The 12,551-nt window shown below is 44.2% G+C and overlaps 1 long non-coding RNA gene across 1 annotated transcript; it reads right to left on the bottom strand.

Moving 5' to 3' along the window:
- Positions 1-1,644: 1,644 nt before the first annotated feature.
- On the bottom strand, positions 1,645-6,196 carry LOC144390395 (uncharacterized). Its single transcript, XR_013454434.1, has 2 exons — positions 5,644-6,196; positions 1,645-3,943 (listed from the first exon to the last, which is right to left on the bottom strand). It is a non-coding gene; the product is annotated as an uncharacterized LOC144390395 (long non-coding RNA).
- Positions 6,197-12,551: the final 6,355 nt, after the last annotated feature.

Here is a 12,551-nt window from a genome sequence, read left to right as displayed (position 1 = left end):
ACAACGGAAGAAGCGTCTGACTTGGGCTGTGGAAAAGCACCGGACAGTTGCAGAGTGGTCCAAAGTCCTCTTTTCAGACGAAAGCAAGTGTTCATTTGGAAGTCAAGGCGCCAGAGGCTGGAGAAAGGCTGGAGAGGAGCAAAATCCAAGTTGCTTGAAATCCAGTGTGAAGTTCCCACAGTCAGTGATGGTTTGGGAGCCATGTCAGCTGCTGGTGTTGGTCCACTGTGTTTCATCAAGTCCAGAGTAAATGCAGATGTGTACCAAGAGATTTTAGAGCACTACATGCTTCCGTCTGCTGAAAAGCTCTGTGGAGATGAGGATTTCATTTTCCAGCATGATCTGGCACCTGCCCACAGTGCCAAAACCACCAGTAACTGGTGTACTGACCATGGCATTACTGCCCTCGATTGGCCTGCCAATTCCCCTGACCTGAACCCCATAGAGAATTTGTGGGGTTTTGTGAAGAAGAAGCTGAAAGACACCAGACCCAACAATGCAAATGAGCTGAAGGCCGCTATTGAAGAATCCATAAAACTGCCTCTTGGATTGCCTCCATGCCACGCCGCATTGATGCAGTAATCCGTGCAAAAGGATTCCCAACCAAGTACTGAATGCATTAATGGACATTTTCAAATGTTTGATTTTGTTTTGCTGTTATAAATCTTTTTTTTTACTTGGTCTGAGGAAATATTCTAATATTTAGAGATATTAATATATTTGAGTTTTCTTAAGCTGTAAGCCATAATCAGCAATATTAAAAGAATAAAAGGCTTGCAATATTTTAGTTGATTTGTAATGAATCCAGAATGCATGACATGTTTTTTTTTTTTAATTGCATCACAGAAAATAAAGAACTTTATCACAATATTCTAATTTTCTGAGACAGTCCTGTATATTAAAACCTAATGAAAAATGTTTAAAGTGCTTCACTGCTGCCAAAGTAAAACATTTTACCCCAAATGACACATTTCAAAGTGCTTCCCTGAGCTGAGAGCTAACATCTCATGTCTTACTGCAGGTCCCCCCTTGCTGTCTGGGTTCAATGTGTCGGCTATTAACACAATAAATTGGGCGCGTGCAACGTCACTGCTGTGCGTCGGTTTTTCTCCATGAGAACTATTTCTGGTCTAAACTGTGATTGAGCTGTTGAGGTGAATGAATGCATGTAGTTCTATTTGTTCAGCCTTATATGTCATTGAGTCACGTGTGACTAAACTTTACCACTAAAATAAACCTCGTGTTTGGGCCCATTGACCCGAGTCGGATGGTTCCCCGCGTTTCTGCACAGACCGACGTAAGTGAAGGCCGTCACGTAGCAGAGCCGTTTCCGTGGCCTCGTATGGAGGACGGTGCAGACCGTATGGGTGCAGCTACCTACGTCACAACGCTGGACCTGCTGAAGGGACACCGGCAGGTCCCTCTTACGTCCAGAGCTTCTGACGTCTCTGCTTCTGTCCCACCTGATGCCTTTTGGCTGCGCAAGGCCTCAGACACTTCTCAGAGACTCATGAACCTGCTACTGGCTCGGGCGGCCAAAACTGCTCAAACACGACATAGAAACACATATTCTAATATATTCAAATATCTGGTTGAGCATCAGACACGTCAATAACTGGACAAATGAAAACAACGGGACACAACTACTTGTAAATGTCATTTAAGTTGAAACATATTACTTACACAAAAATAAGTAAATGAACTGAAGACCGCGGATCTCTCACAAACGCGCTGATCAAGAGTCGTGATTCTTGTCCCTCATGCGTCAGGCTTCATTCAGTGATTGAAACTGAAGGTTTCACAGTACCCACATTAGGGCTGCAACTAACGATTATTTTGGTAATCGACTAGTTTTCCGATTAATCGACTAATCTAATGATTATTTCCCCCCCCAAAAAAATATTGACTTCAATGTAGAAATATGAATTCAAATGTATTTGAGTAACAAGTTGTGTAAACATCATTATAAATAAACAAAATAGTAATACAAATTAAAGTGCAAATATGCTTTTAAAAGTAAAGTGCAAATAAAGTTTTAAAAGTAACTCAAAATAACAATCAAGCCTCTGCAAGTGCAAAATAACTCTAACATTCAAAGTCCAAAACTAAAAAAAATAGTCCATCCTTCCCGACAATTAAAGTGCAAGTAAGGGTTTAAAAGTAAATCCAAATGACTTCAGGGGAACACACCATTCATACACGTTTCAAATTGCAATGTAACAGGTGAGCATATTGACATGCTCTGGACTGAGGCTGGCTCTCTTCTTGGAGGCGATGTTCCCAGCTGCTGAGAAGAGCCGCTCAGAGGGAGTAGACGTAGCTGGAATGCACAAGAATGATTTGGCTAGTGATGCCAGAGCTGGAAACCTTGCCTCATTCTTCCCCTCCACCCTGGCTTGACTGCCACACCCTCCTCCAGCCACTGAACATTTGACTGTTATTGCATATCCATTTCTTACTGTTCATTATGCATAACTATTTCTTCCTGTACATATCTATCTATTCACTTATTACACTTTACATGTGCACATACTCTGAACTTTTTGCTATTTTGCACTTCTGGTTGGATGTTAAACTGCATTTCGTTGCCTCGGTACTTGTACCCTGTGCAATGACAATAAAGTTGAATCTAATCTAATCTCATTCGACTTCCACCAAGACAGGAGACTTTCTGTCTTTGACAGAGGCTGCTCTCCAAAATACATCAGCACCTCATCACGGATCTTTTGGTTGTGCGCGTCCTCTTCACTGTCGTCATTGTCACAGTCTGTGGAGTCTGATCCAAGCAGTGAATCCAGTACTGAAACAGTCCTCCTATTTGGAGATCCCTTTTCAGCTGATGCTGTGGCATCTTGGTTCCCAGTACTCCTATCCATGTGCTGTAGTGCCAGAGCTTGTACCTTGTTTTGAACACTGAACCTCTCCTCTGGTGTCAGGAATTTCAGTTGTAGAAATTGTGGGTCAAGTGCGGCTGCAATGATCTGTTTGCTCTGTTTGTCATCGGTGAAGGTGACCTCTCCTGACCACCGTGCAGTGGTTTCCTTTGAAGCAGCTGCCTGGAAGGCCTGCACAGGTCTCATAAGAAGTGTGGGTGGACTTCAGAAGCCCTTTGACCAGAGGAGGCAGTGCAGAGACTGTCACATAACTCTCACCACTCAAGTACACAGTGGCACATTCAAAGGCCTGGAGAGCTTGGGCCAGTTCTTGGAGAAGGGTCCACTGATCGCTTTTGAGGTCCAGGTATCGTTTCCCTCTCTGTGTTGCCGGGTCAGAAAGGGCTGCAGTGACTGGCCACCTCGGTTCCAGTAGGCGACTAATCATGTGATAGGTGCTGTTCCACCTGGTACTGACATCTTGGACAAGTTTGTGTTCAGGAGTCCCCATTTGTAGCTGTAGATTTTGTTTGCTGGTAAAATATTCCCAGACTTTTGAAGCTCTCGGTCGAGCTCTGTTCCGCCGTGATTCAAAATCGTTCTTCTTCTTTGCCTTGGTGTAAGTATGTCTATGCCTTGGTGCATATAGACAATGTAAGCCATACTGCCCCCTGCACTTCCGGTAGTGCATTGCAATGCTGAATGAAAATTACCGGCAGCTCTAACATAAAATATATGATGCGCTGACGTTAAAAATCCACGTCGACAATTTTTCACAATTGACGTAGTCGATTTAGTTGACTATTCATTGCAGCTCTAAAGTGCACATACAAAGTGTTATCTTGATGGACAGAGTCCTTAGACCAACCCAAACACAGTGTCCTACAAGTAGCAGCAAGAAGGTCCATTTCAGAGTGGCAGTAGTCTTTGTACTGGAAGCTTCAGCTGGTGGAAGCAGGTGGAGGAAGTGGAGAAGTTGCTCTCCACCACGCTGATATCCAGCTGGTGTCTGGGGAGCACATTCCATCCTATCCACAACTGTAGGAGTTTCCCAAGGATGCTGACAGATGCTAAACAGAAAAGACAATATTTATTTTACTGCAGAGAAGGACTTTAATTGGGGAAAAAGGTTCATTTCTGCTTTGAGTTGTTCAGAATTCATAGTTAAAAATAAAAGTAGAGTATCCGCTAAATAACCTATGGAGACCTTTCAAAAGGTTCTATTCATTTACATTCTCAATAAATGAGCGAAGGAATCCTGTGGTCCGACATGTATCCTCCAAAGAGACGTCACTGTCTTCGTCGTCGTCCTGTGTTGGACACTTTATCTTCTCCAAGACCATCTGACGGATTGATTTTATACTAAGAGTTGACACTTGTTTCCAAACAAGAGAATTGAAAGCACAATATAACAGCGGAAAGGTAATTGAGACATTTTCAATTATAATAATACAACTTTTATTCAATTAGGACATTGTTGTTATTTTAAAGAAGCATAGTGGAGTCGTCGTGGCGCAGGGGGGTAGAGCGGGTGTGCTGGAAACCGTAAGGTTGGTGGTTCGAGTCCCGGCTGCCCCATTACTGAAAAGACTCTTTGACCCAGGACTTGACTTTCAACTTTGGCAACTTCGTGTTAACGCCCACTTTGACTGCTAGGAACCTCGGCGTGACACTCGACAGCCGACTCTCCCTGACTCCAACATCACTGACAACACCATCCTGTAGATACGCTCTACAACATCAGGAGAACACGTCCTCTTCTCACTGAGAAGGAGGTACTGATTCAGGCTCTTGTCATCTCCCTACTGGACTACTGTAACTCTCTCCTGCAGGTCTCCTGCTACCACCATTCCACCTCTGCAGCTCATCCACAATGCAGCAGCTCCACTGCTCTTTAACCTTCCTAAGTCCTCTAAACATGGTGCTCATGTACCGTGCTGTGAATGGATGGGGTCCAGCTTACATCCAGGACCTGGTCCAACCTGACATCCCGACCCGCACTCTCCGCTCTGCATGTGATAAACTGCTTGTTCCTCCTCACTGAGAGCAAAACACTCGACTAGATCTCCACTCTTTGCTGTCCTGCTCCTAAATGTTGGAAGGAGGTCTCTAAAGACATCAGGACCACAGAGAGCCTTCACATCTTCAGACTAAAGACACACCTCTTCAGACTCTACCTCCACTAACACACTAACTAACTGTAGCACTTACATTGGACTTATAATGGTTCTTATCTACAGCAAGTTGTAAAGCGGCTTATTTGATGAAATTGCACTTTGTTCTTCTGAGTTTGTTTCCTTATGGTTGAAACGCACTTATTGTAAGTGGCTTTGGATAAAAGCATCAGCTAAATGACATGTGATGTGATGTGATGTCTCAAGTCGAAGTGTCCCTGAGCAAGACACATAACCCCTCATTGCTCCCCGGGCCAAATGTAAAAAAGAAAGTGTAATGTAGTGGCTTTGGGTAAAAGCGTCTGCTAAATGACCTGTAATGTAACAGTGGAGGTTTTTACACAGTAACACTTTAATTGGTTTCCTTCCTTTTAGGCAGCAATTACTGTCAGTTCATTTCTATGAAACACAACTTGCAAAGACTTCAGGACAACCATGTCTGAGCAGTACTTGCTTATGCAGTGATGTCGGTTTAACTTAAAGGGAGGAAACCAGTGATCAATAAGTAACTTCACTTTAACCAAAGTCTGCATGAGAGTAGAAAACGCATGTCATTTCTGAGAAAGTCACTAGTGTGAGTTCACGGGGTCACTGACCTGTGGTGTGCGCTGTACATCACATGCTCTTGGAAAGAGGAGGGGAATTGTGTCTTTCCTCTCAGGTAGCAAAGGCCAGATCAGCGTCTCTTTTAAGCCCCTTCGTAACTGTTTAACCCGTCTTGAGCTTCTTCCAAGTACCTGCAAAGCATTTGCATTACGAAAAGGAAAGCCGCCTTACTAATCTTTAACTACTTAACTAGCGCGAAACAATCAACTCACCAACATCTGTGTGCAGCACAAAAAAGACACAATGTGAACATTGTGAGTCTGAACTTCAACGCTCATTTGTCTGTCTGCTTTAAATGATCTGTTAAAGTACAGATGAGAATACTCACTGCGTGGAGCACCAGCTTGTCCAGCAGCATCTTCTGTTCTCACATGTGACTTGAGGCAAATCCCAAGACAGTGACAACTCATTAGTATTGTTCTTTCCTTCAGATGACAATTCTTCTGTACCCTCCAGCTAATAAGGACCATTAGAATAGATTGTCTCATTTCTCAAGATTTGCATTATATTCAGAATCTATACAATAAATTGCGATAGAACAACTTGTCAATTACCTTCAATTACACGGCTGACAACAACCTGAGATCTTAAACCACATTTAAAATAATCTCATTTCTCGTCACATCCTCAAAAAAGCCATTTTACTTAATTATCAGTCACTATAATTAGATGCTTTAAATATTGCTTCAGCACGCTGGTTTAAATGAGTAAACAGTGTGATTTTAGTGTTATATATCTGACATCAGGTATTACTTGCCCCAAATCGGTATCATTCCAATCTTTCTGTAAAAATGTACATTACCACTTTGACTGTCTTGCGGATATCGAGGTCAGCACAGTCCTTGATATGTTCATCATGACTTCTTCTGGGCTTCCACCAAAGAGCACATGCAGAACAGCTGGGCTGAGTCCTCCAAGGCCCGGCCCATCATGGAGGAACGAATGAGCAATCATTCAGCCAGCAGCAACAAAGAAGTCACTCTCCAAAAGGCACCGCGAGGTGGAGGAATCAGGTGATCTTGTTCACCCTCAGAAAGAAGAGCTCCTCCTGGTACTTAAATGAGAAGAGAAAAGGAGCATCGAAAAGGGCAGAATGATTCAGTTGATTCAGCACCTGTTTGGGCATCTACATGCCACCTTGCATGATTCAGTCATATGATTGTAACCAAGTGCATGCAGGGAACGATAAGCACGCCATTCATCACTAATGATGTTTGATCCTATCCTGACATGATGTGCATTCAGTGGGACAAGGTCCTCTTCTTTCTACAAGGCGCAGCACCGGCTTCGCTCTCTTGCTCCTCTGCTGCTGCACACCAAGCACGCCGAAGACCCATTTCCGTCTTCTCCATGCCACCCATTCTTCCTCTCCCATACTGTTAAAAAACAATGGAAAGAAACATAAATAGCTCATGTGGTGTATTGACCAACTACATGATGACCTATGATGAACTAAATGTAAGAAATCAATGTATTTTTACTTTTTGCAGTGCGATCATATACAAATTGCATGATAACGACAATGGTTGTTTAGTTTTTCATATATGAAAAACAATATGAGAATACTTATACATGCAGACTGAAAGTAGACTGAGAGCGAAAGCTTTATGGTACAAGAAACCAAAAACATTCATTTTAATGAAAAGGTCTGCAGACCTTCCTTAGTTTTGTGCCCATCTTGGAGAGGGTTGCAGCAATATCGTCCTCCACCATATCAACCTGTCTGAGACGAAGGCCCTGTGCAAATCTATAGAATACATCACACACACATCATCCTGCTAAACTCACTTATCTGTCCTCTTCCTTCTCTTTCCGCTTCTTTTCCCGCTACTGAGCTTTTACTTTGAAGGCAGACAGTAAAACCGAAGAATCCGGTTTAAGGTAGCGGGCGGCTGACAGCTTACACCTGCTTACACACACACATACACACCCACACACCGACACACACACACACCCACACACACACACACACACACAGACAAGACCGGGGGTCGTTGACGATGACGGTGAGGGTGATCATTCCTGAAGTAGCCGTGTCGCATTTGCAGGTCAGACACCGCCATGTTGTACAATGACCGAGCTGTTCTGGAGAACTACTACGTCAGTGCTGCATATCGCCTTCTACAGCACAGTGATGACATGAACATTCTGTCTAATCTCTCCAAAGACGAGTGGAGGTAAGAGAAGAGCGCTGCAGCTGAAGGGACGTCCTTTTTTACCGCTGTTTCCATTCAATGACTTCAAATAATAATTCACTGTACAATACAACCCCCAGATTACAGTGCAAGTCATTGCTTCTAAAATACTGCCTCCTACTGGTGCTTAGAGGGAGCTACAGCTGATGATACCAGGGAGAAACACGTCACCTTATTATACAGTCAAGCAGAATCAAATGACTCTCATTTTAGGGACAAGTTGAGTAGTTTGGGGCAGAGTTGCATCGATCTGGCACTGCATTGCTGCAGAAATATAGAAGTGACAGCAACAGGATGAAAGCATCTCAGTCTCCTCTGATTAAACTTTCCCCAAGCTTCATCTAAGATTCCTTCTGTAGGGAGCATGAATGTTTTACTGCCTGCCCTCTTTCAGAGAGCTTCGGGCTCTGGTGGTGGAGATGGTGTTGGCCACAGACATGTCCTGCCACTTCCAGCAGATCAACGGGATGAAAAGCCACCTGCAGCAACATGAGGCGTGAGTGTTTCACGTCTGGGTCCGTCCCGCCTCATGCTGCCAGTCACTCCAGTCCTTCACAATGCTGAAACTATCAAACCATGATTGTTTCTGCTTTACAACCCTTCACGCGCCGCGTCCACTGACTGGACTGGACTTGCAGGCCCGACAAAGCAAAGGCCTCGTCCCTGCTACTGCACACTGCTGACATCAGCCACCCTGCCAAACGCTGGGACCTCCATCATCGCTGGACCACATCCCTTCTGGAGGAGTTCTTTAGACAGGTGACCACTTTGAATCAATGAGCGGCCTTTTCATTTATGCAGTACTCCACATGGCTCTGCACTAGTGACCAATAAGAAGAAGACAAAGTTTGTTTTCAGAGGTAAAACAAGCAGACGAGTACTCTGGGTGTAACATCAGATAAACCAGCGCTGCCGCTCGCAGCTCACCGCCTGCTAACAATAGTTGATTGTATACATTCATTAGAATAAGGTTTAGTCTTTGTACATGTGAATTAGTAATGAGGTAGTAGAAGACGCTCAGCACCTTCTGGTGGACTTGTCCTCCAGTAGCAGGCAGTCAGTGGTTGTTCATGTGAGACAATGACTTAGGGGGAAGGCGTGTAGGGAGGGGAGGAGATGAACTGTGGCTGAAAACATGTCGACAGTCCGAATCCACTCAGCGAGGAAACATTACAACAACAGGATGATTGTACATGTAGTCTGAAGTGCTGAAGCAGCCATGTGGGTCCAGATAAGATCATTGGTCACACTGAGACCATCTTAAGTACAAAAGGAAGAGATACTAACTAATAACGCTGCGGAGGTGCTACTGAAGTAACATGTACTACATGTAAAGGCAAATCCACATTCTATGTACAAATGACACAGGAATGAGAAATGAGCAAACAGATGGTGACGTGTTGTGTTGGTGAGCCTTGATGGCAGCGTGGGCGTGTCTTCCGTATCCGGCAGGATTCATTGACTTCATGGTGGCGTTGTCACGGTGTGGTTCACTTCCTGTTATATTTTGTAGTTTTCTGCCACTCGTGTCCCCGGGTAACTTCACTTCCTGCCTTGTCCCGTCATCCCCTGTGATCGTCTTAATAGTTTCCACCTGTGTCCAATCACCTGCACCTCCCTTGTGTATTTAAGCCGTGTGTCTCCTGTGTCACTTGTCGCGTCATTGTCTTTGGTCACGCATGTTCATTGTCTCTTGTTGTGGATGTGCTTAGTTTCCTGCCAGCTGTTCTTCCCTTGGTTCCTGTGTTCTTCGGCTTTTTGACTATTAAAGTCCTTTTGTTTCCCACAAAGTCTGCGTTTGAGTCCTGCCTCCCACCCGCATCCCTGACAGGAACCAACATTTACAGTGCTGACAGAAATGATGGAGAAAACTGTGACTCCGCTTGTTGAGGAGGCATCGCGATCTGGAACGGCTGCCTTCAGACGCTGGAGGTGACAAACAGAAGATTACAAACACTTATTTTAGATGATCCTGTGGTGTAGATCAGCCGTCCCCAACCTGCTCCCGTCTTCCCCTCACGGACCATCGGCTGACGTCCTCATCTCATCAGATCGCTACTACCAAGACAGGAAGTCACAGATAGAAACTAAAACAGACCTTCAAAAGGCCCAATTTCAATTGTTTTCATGTGTCCATTCTGGGCCACCGTAGGAACATGACCACCCCTCCCTAGATAGTTTTAACACTATTAAAAACCAGCATATAGTAAGAATCTATTCAATTTCCATCAACAGATCCCCCGATACGCTACACACTGTTTATTTAAGGAAACTAGTACTTTAATACACTATAACCTTAAGCATGAACAGCACAGCTGCATTATCATCTAAACACGCTAGGAAACAATATTTACAACAAGTTGATGCTTTTACTTTGAAGGGTAACGTTGACGGCGTTGCTTTGTCCAATAAGAGGCACCAGCTTTCTACCTCAACACGTCTGACAGGATGTGTGTTTGTGTGCACATGTCTACACTGTCCACAGTGACCACAGTGTCCGTGGCAGTGATGGAAAGAGGTCCAGTGTGAAGAGTACAGGCTCAGAGGGCAGCTGCTCTCTGACCACGGTGGACTTCAAGGGCTTCAAGGTCACATGGAACAAGGAGATTCACCACAACAGGGAGACGTGGAAGAACCAGGCAACCATTACTACAGCTATTTGGATGAAGTCTGGGTCTGGCCTCACTCAGGAAAGGAGTTTGACTTCTTCCTCCAGACCTTCAATTCACACCACCCGATCATTAAACTTACAGCCGTCACCAACTAATGGGAACTTTTTGGACTTTTTCACTTCAAGGGCCCCAACTTCTCATTGTCTCCCTTTAAATTAAAGTGTTTTTTTTTTTTAAACCAACAGATTCACACTTATTGTTATATCGCACCGGTAACCATCACCCTCACAACTTTATTCTGGGGTCACAATTATTGAGGTTTGAACGGATCTGCTCACGGGCGCAGGACTGAGGCTCGGCCACACAGATCTTATTCAAGGCCGGAGGAGAGAGGGGCTGGATCGAAAGAGACAAAATGTACAGAATAGAAAAATGAAACATAATGACAAGAATACAAACAAAAATGCACCAAAATTTGGAGAGCTACCAGAATGCATTTGCCCTGCCTTTGCAGTAGAATATAACTTCCATTTCTCCGTCCCAGCAGGGCCTCAGCCTGACCGCCCTCTGATGCATTACACCAAGAGACCCAGCTACTTCCGAATGATCAGGTCAAAGGTCAATGAGATGCAGCCCATTGTTCTGCTGACGTCCCTCTCCTTTTTTCCCTTTTGGGGACCTGCTACTCTTAAATTACTTCTCACATCATTTCCTTATGTGTTTTTGGTTTCATTATTTAAATGTACATTAATGAAATTAACGTATAATACTGTACATATTATTCTGTATATAGTAGGCTTTCCTATTGTTTTTCCTGTTCAGTAAGATTCTCATTTTGTGTCACTGCTGAATCTTCTCTCCTGATATTGTCTGAAATCATCTTGTCTAAATAACTCATTACAATGTTAACATTGAGTATTTTGTGGTTATATGATAATCAAATGTTTACATCTGATCTCCATCAGTTTACTGTAAAGATCCTGTAGTTGTACACAATGTGTCAGAAAACAGCTGGCTCTGCTAATTGTATTTAAAAACTGTGATGTGATTTATGATGTAGAGAGAGAATGTAGAATAGGAGATGATAACAAGAACTGTGCCAGTGGGCCTCCAGCAAAGTGCCTGTGACAGAGCCAGTGATGAGGTGGCGTGACAGGAAATCAGCTACGCTCATCAACGGCCTGACATGTGGATATCAGGACAGCATGAAGCCTGTAGAGCTAAACACACATATCTACCCACTACAGCTGTGGTCACACGTTTACATACACTTGTAAAGAACATGATGTCATGGCTCTCCTTGAGTTTCCCCTTATTCCTACAAGTCTGATTTTCCTCTGATAGAAGAATCTGTTCCAATCACTCTGTCACAAAAACATTCATGAGGTTTGGTTCTTTTAGGACTTAATTATGGGTTAACAGAGAACATGACAGAATCCGCTGGGTCATAAATATACATACAGCAGTGATAATATTTGGTCACATGTCCTTTGGCCATTTTCACTTCTATTAGGCGCTTTTGGTGGCCGTCCACAAGCTTCTCGTTGAATCTTTGACCGCTCCTCTGGACAACAGAATTGGTGCTGTTCAGTTAAATGTGATGACACTCTGACATGGACTTGTTTCTTCAGCATTGTTCACATCCACCAGCACCAGATCCACTGGCAGCATAATACTACCACCACCGTGCTTGGCGGTAGACATGGGGGGTATTCCAGAAAGGAGGTTCAACAAACTCTGAGTCTATCCCTGAACTCCGAGTTGACTTACTCTGAGTATCCGCTTCCAGAACAGCTGATCTGCGTTAGTTCATTCATTTTTTGGTTTCGTCTGACCACAGAACTTTCCTCCAGAAGGTCTCATCTTGGTCCACGTGATCAGCAGCAAACTTCAGTCGAGCCTTAAGGTGGCGCTTTTGGAGCAAGAGCTTCCTTCCTGCACGGCAGCCTCTCCGTCCATGGAGATGCCAAACACGACTGTGGACATGGACACTGTGTTCCAGCAGCTTCTACTTCTTGGCAGATCTGCATTTTGGTGGTTCTCTGTTGACTCTTCCCCCTCCTGACCAATGTTCTCTCAGCAGCAGGTGAT

This window comes from Gasterosteus aculeatus, chromosome 21 (genome assembly GCF_964276395.1).
Source record: "Gasterosteus aculeatus chromosome 21, fGasAcu3.hap1.1, whole genome shotgun sequence".
Classification (NCBI taxonomy): Eukaryota; Metazoa; Chordata; class Actinopteri; order Perciformes; family Gasterosteidae; genus Gasterosteus; species Gasterosteus aculeatus.
The sequence above is the reverse complement of the archived record's forward strand: the minus strand, read 5'-3'. Positions and strand labels throughout refer to the sequence as shown.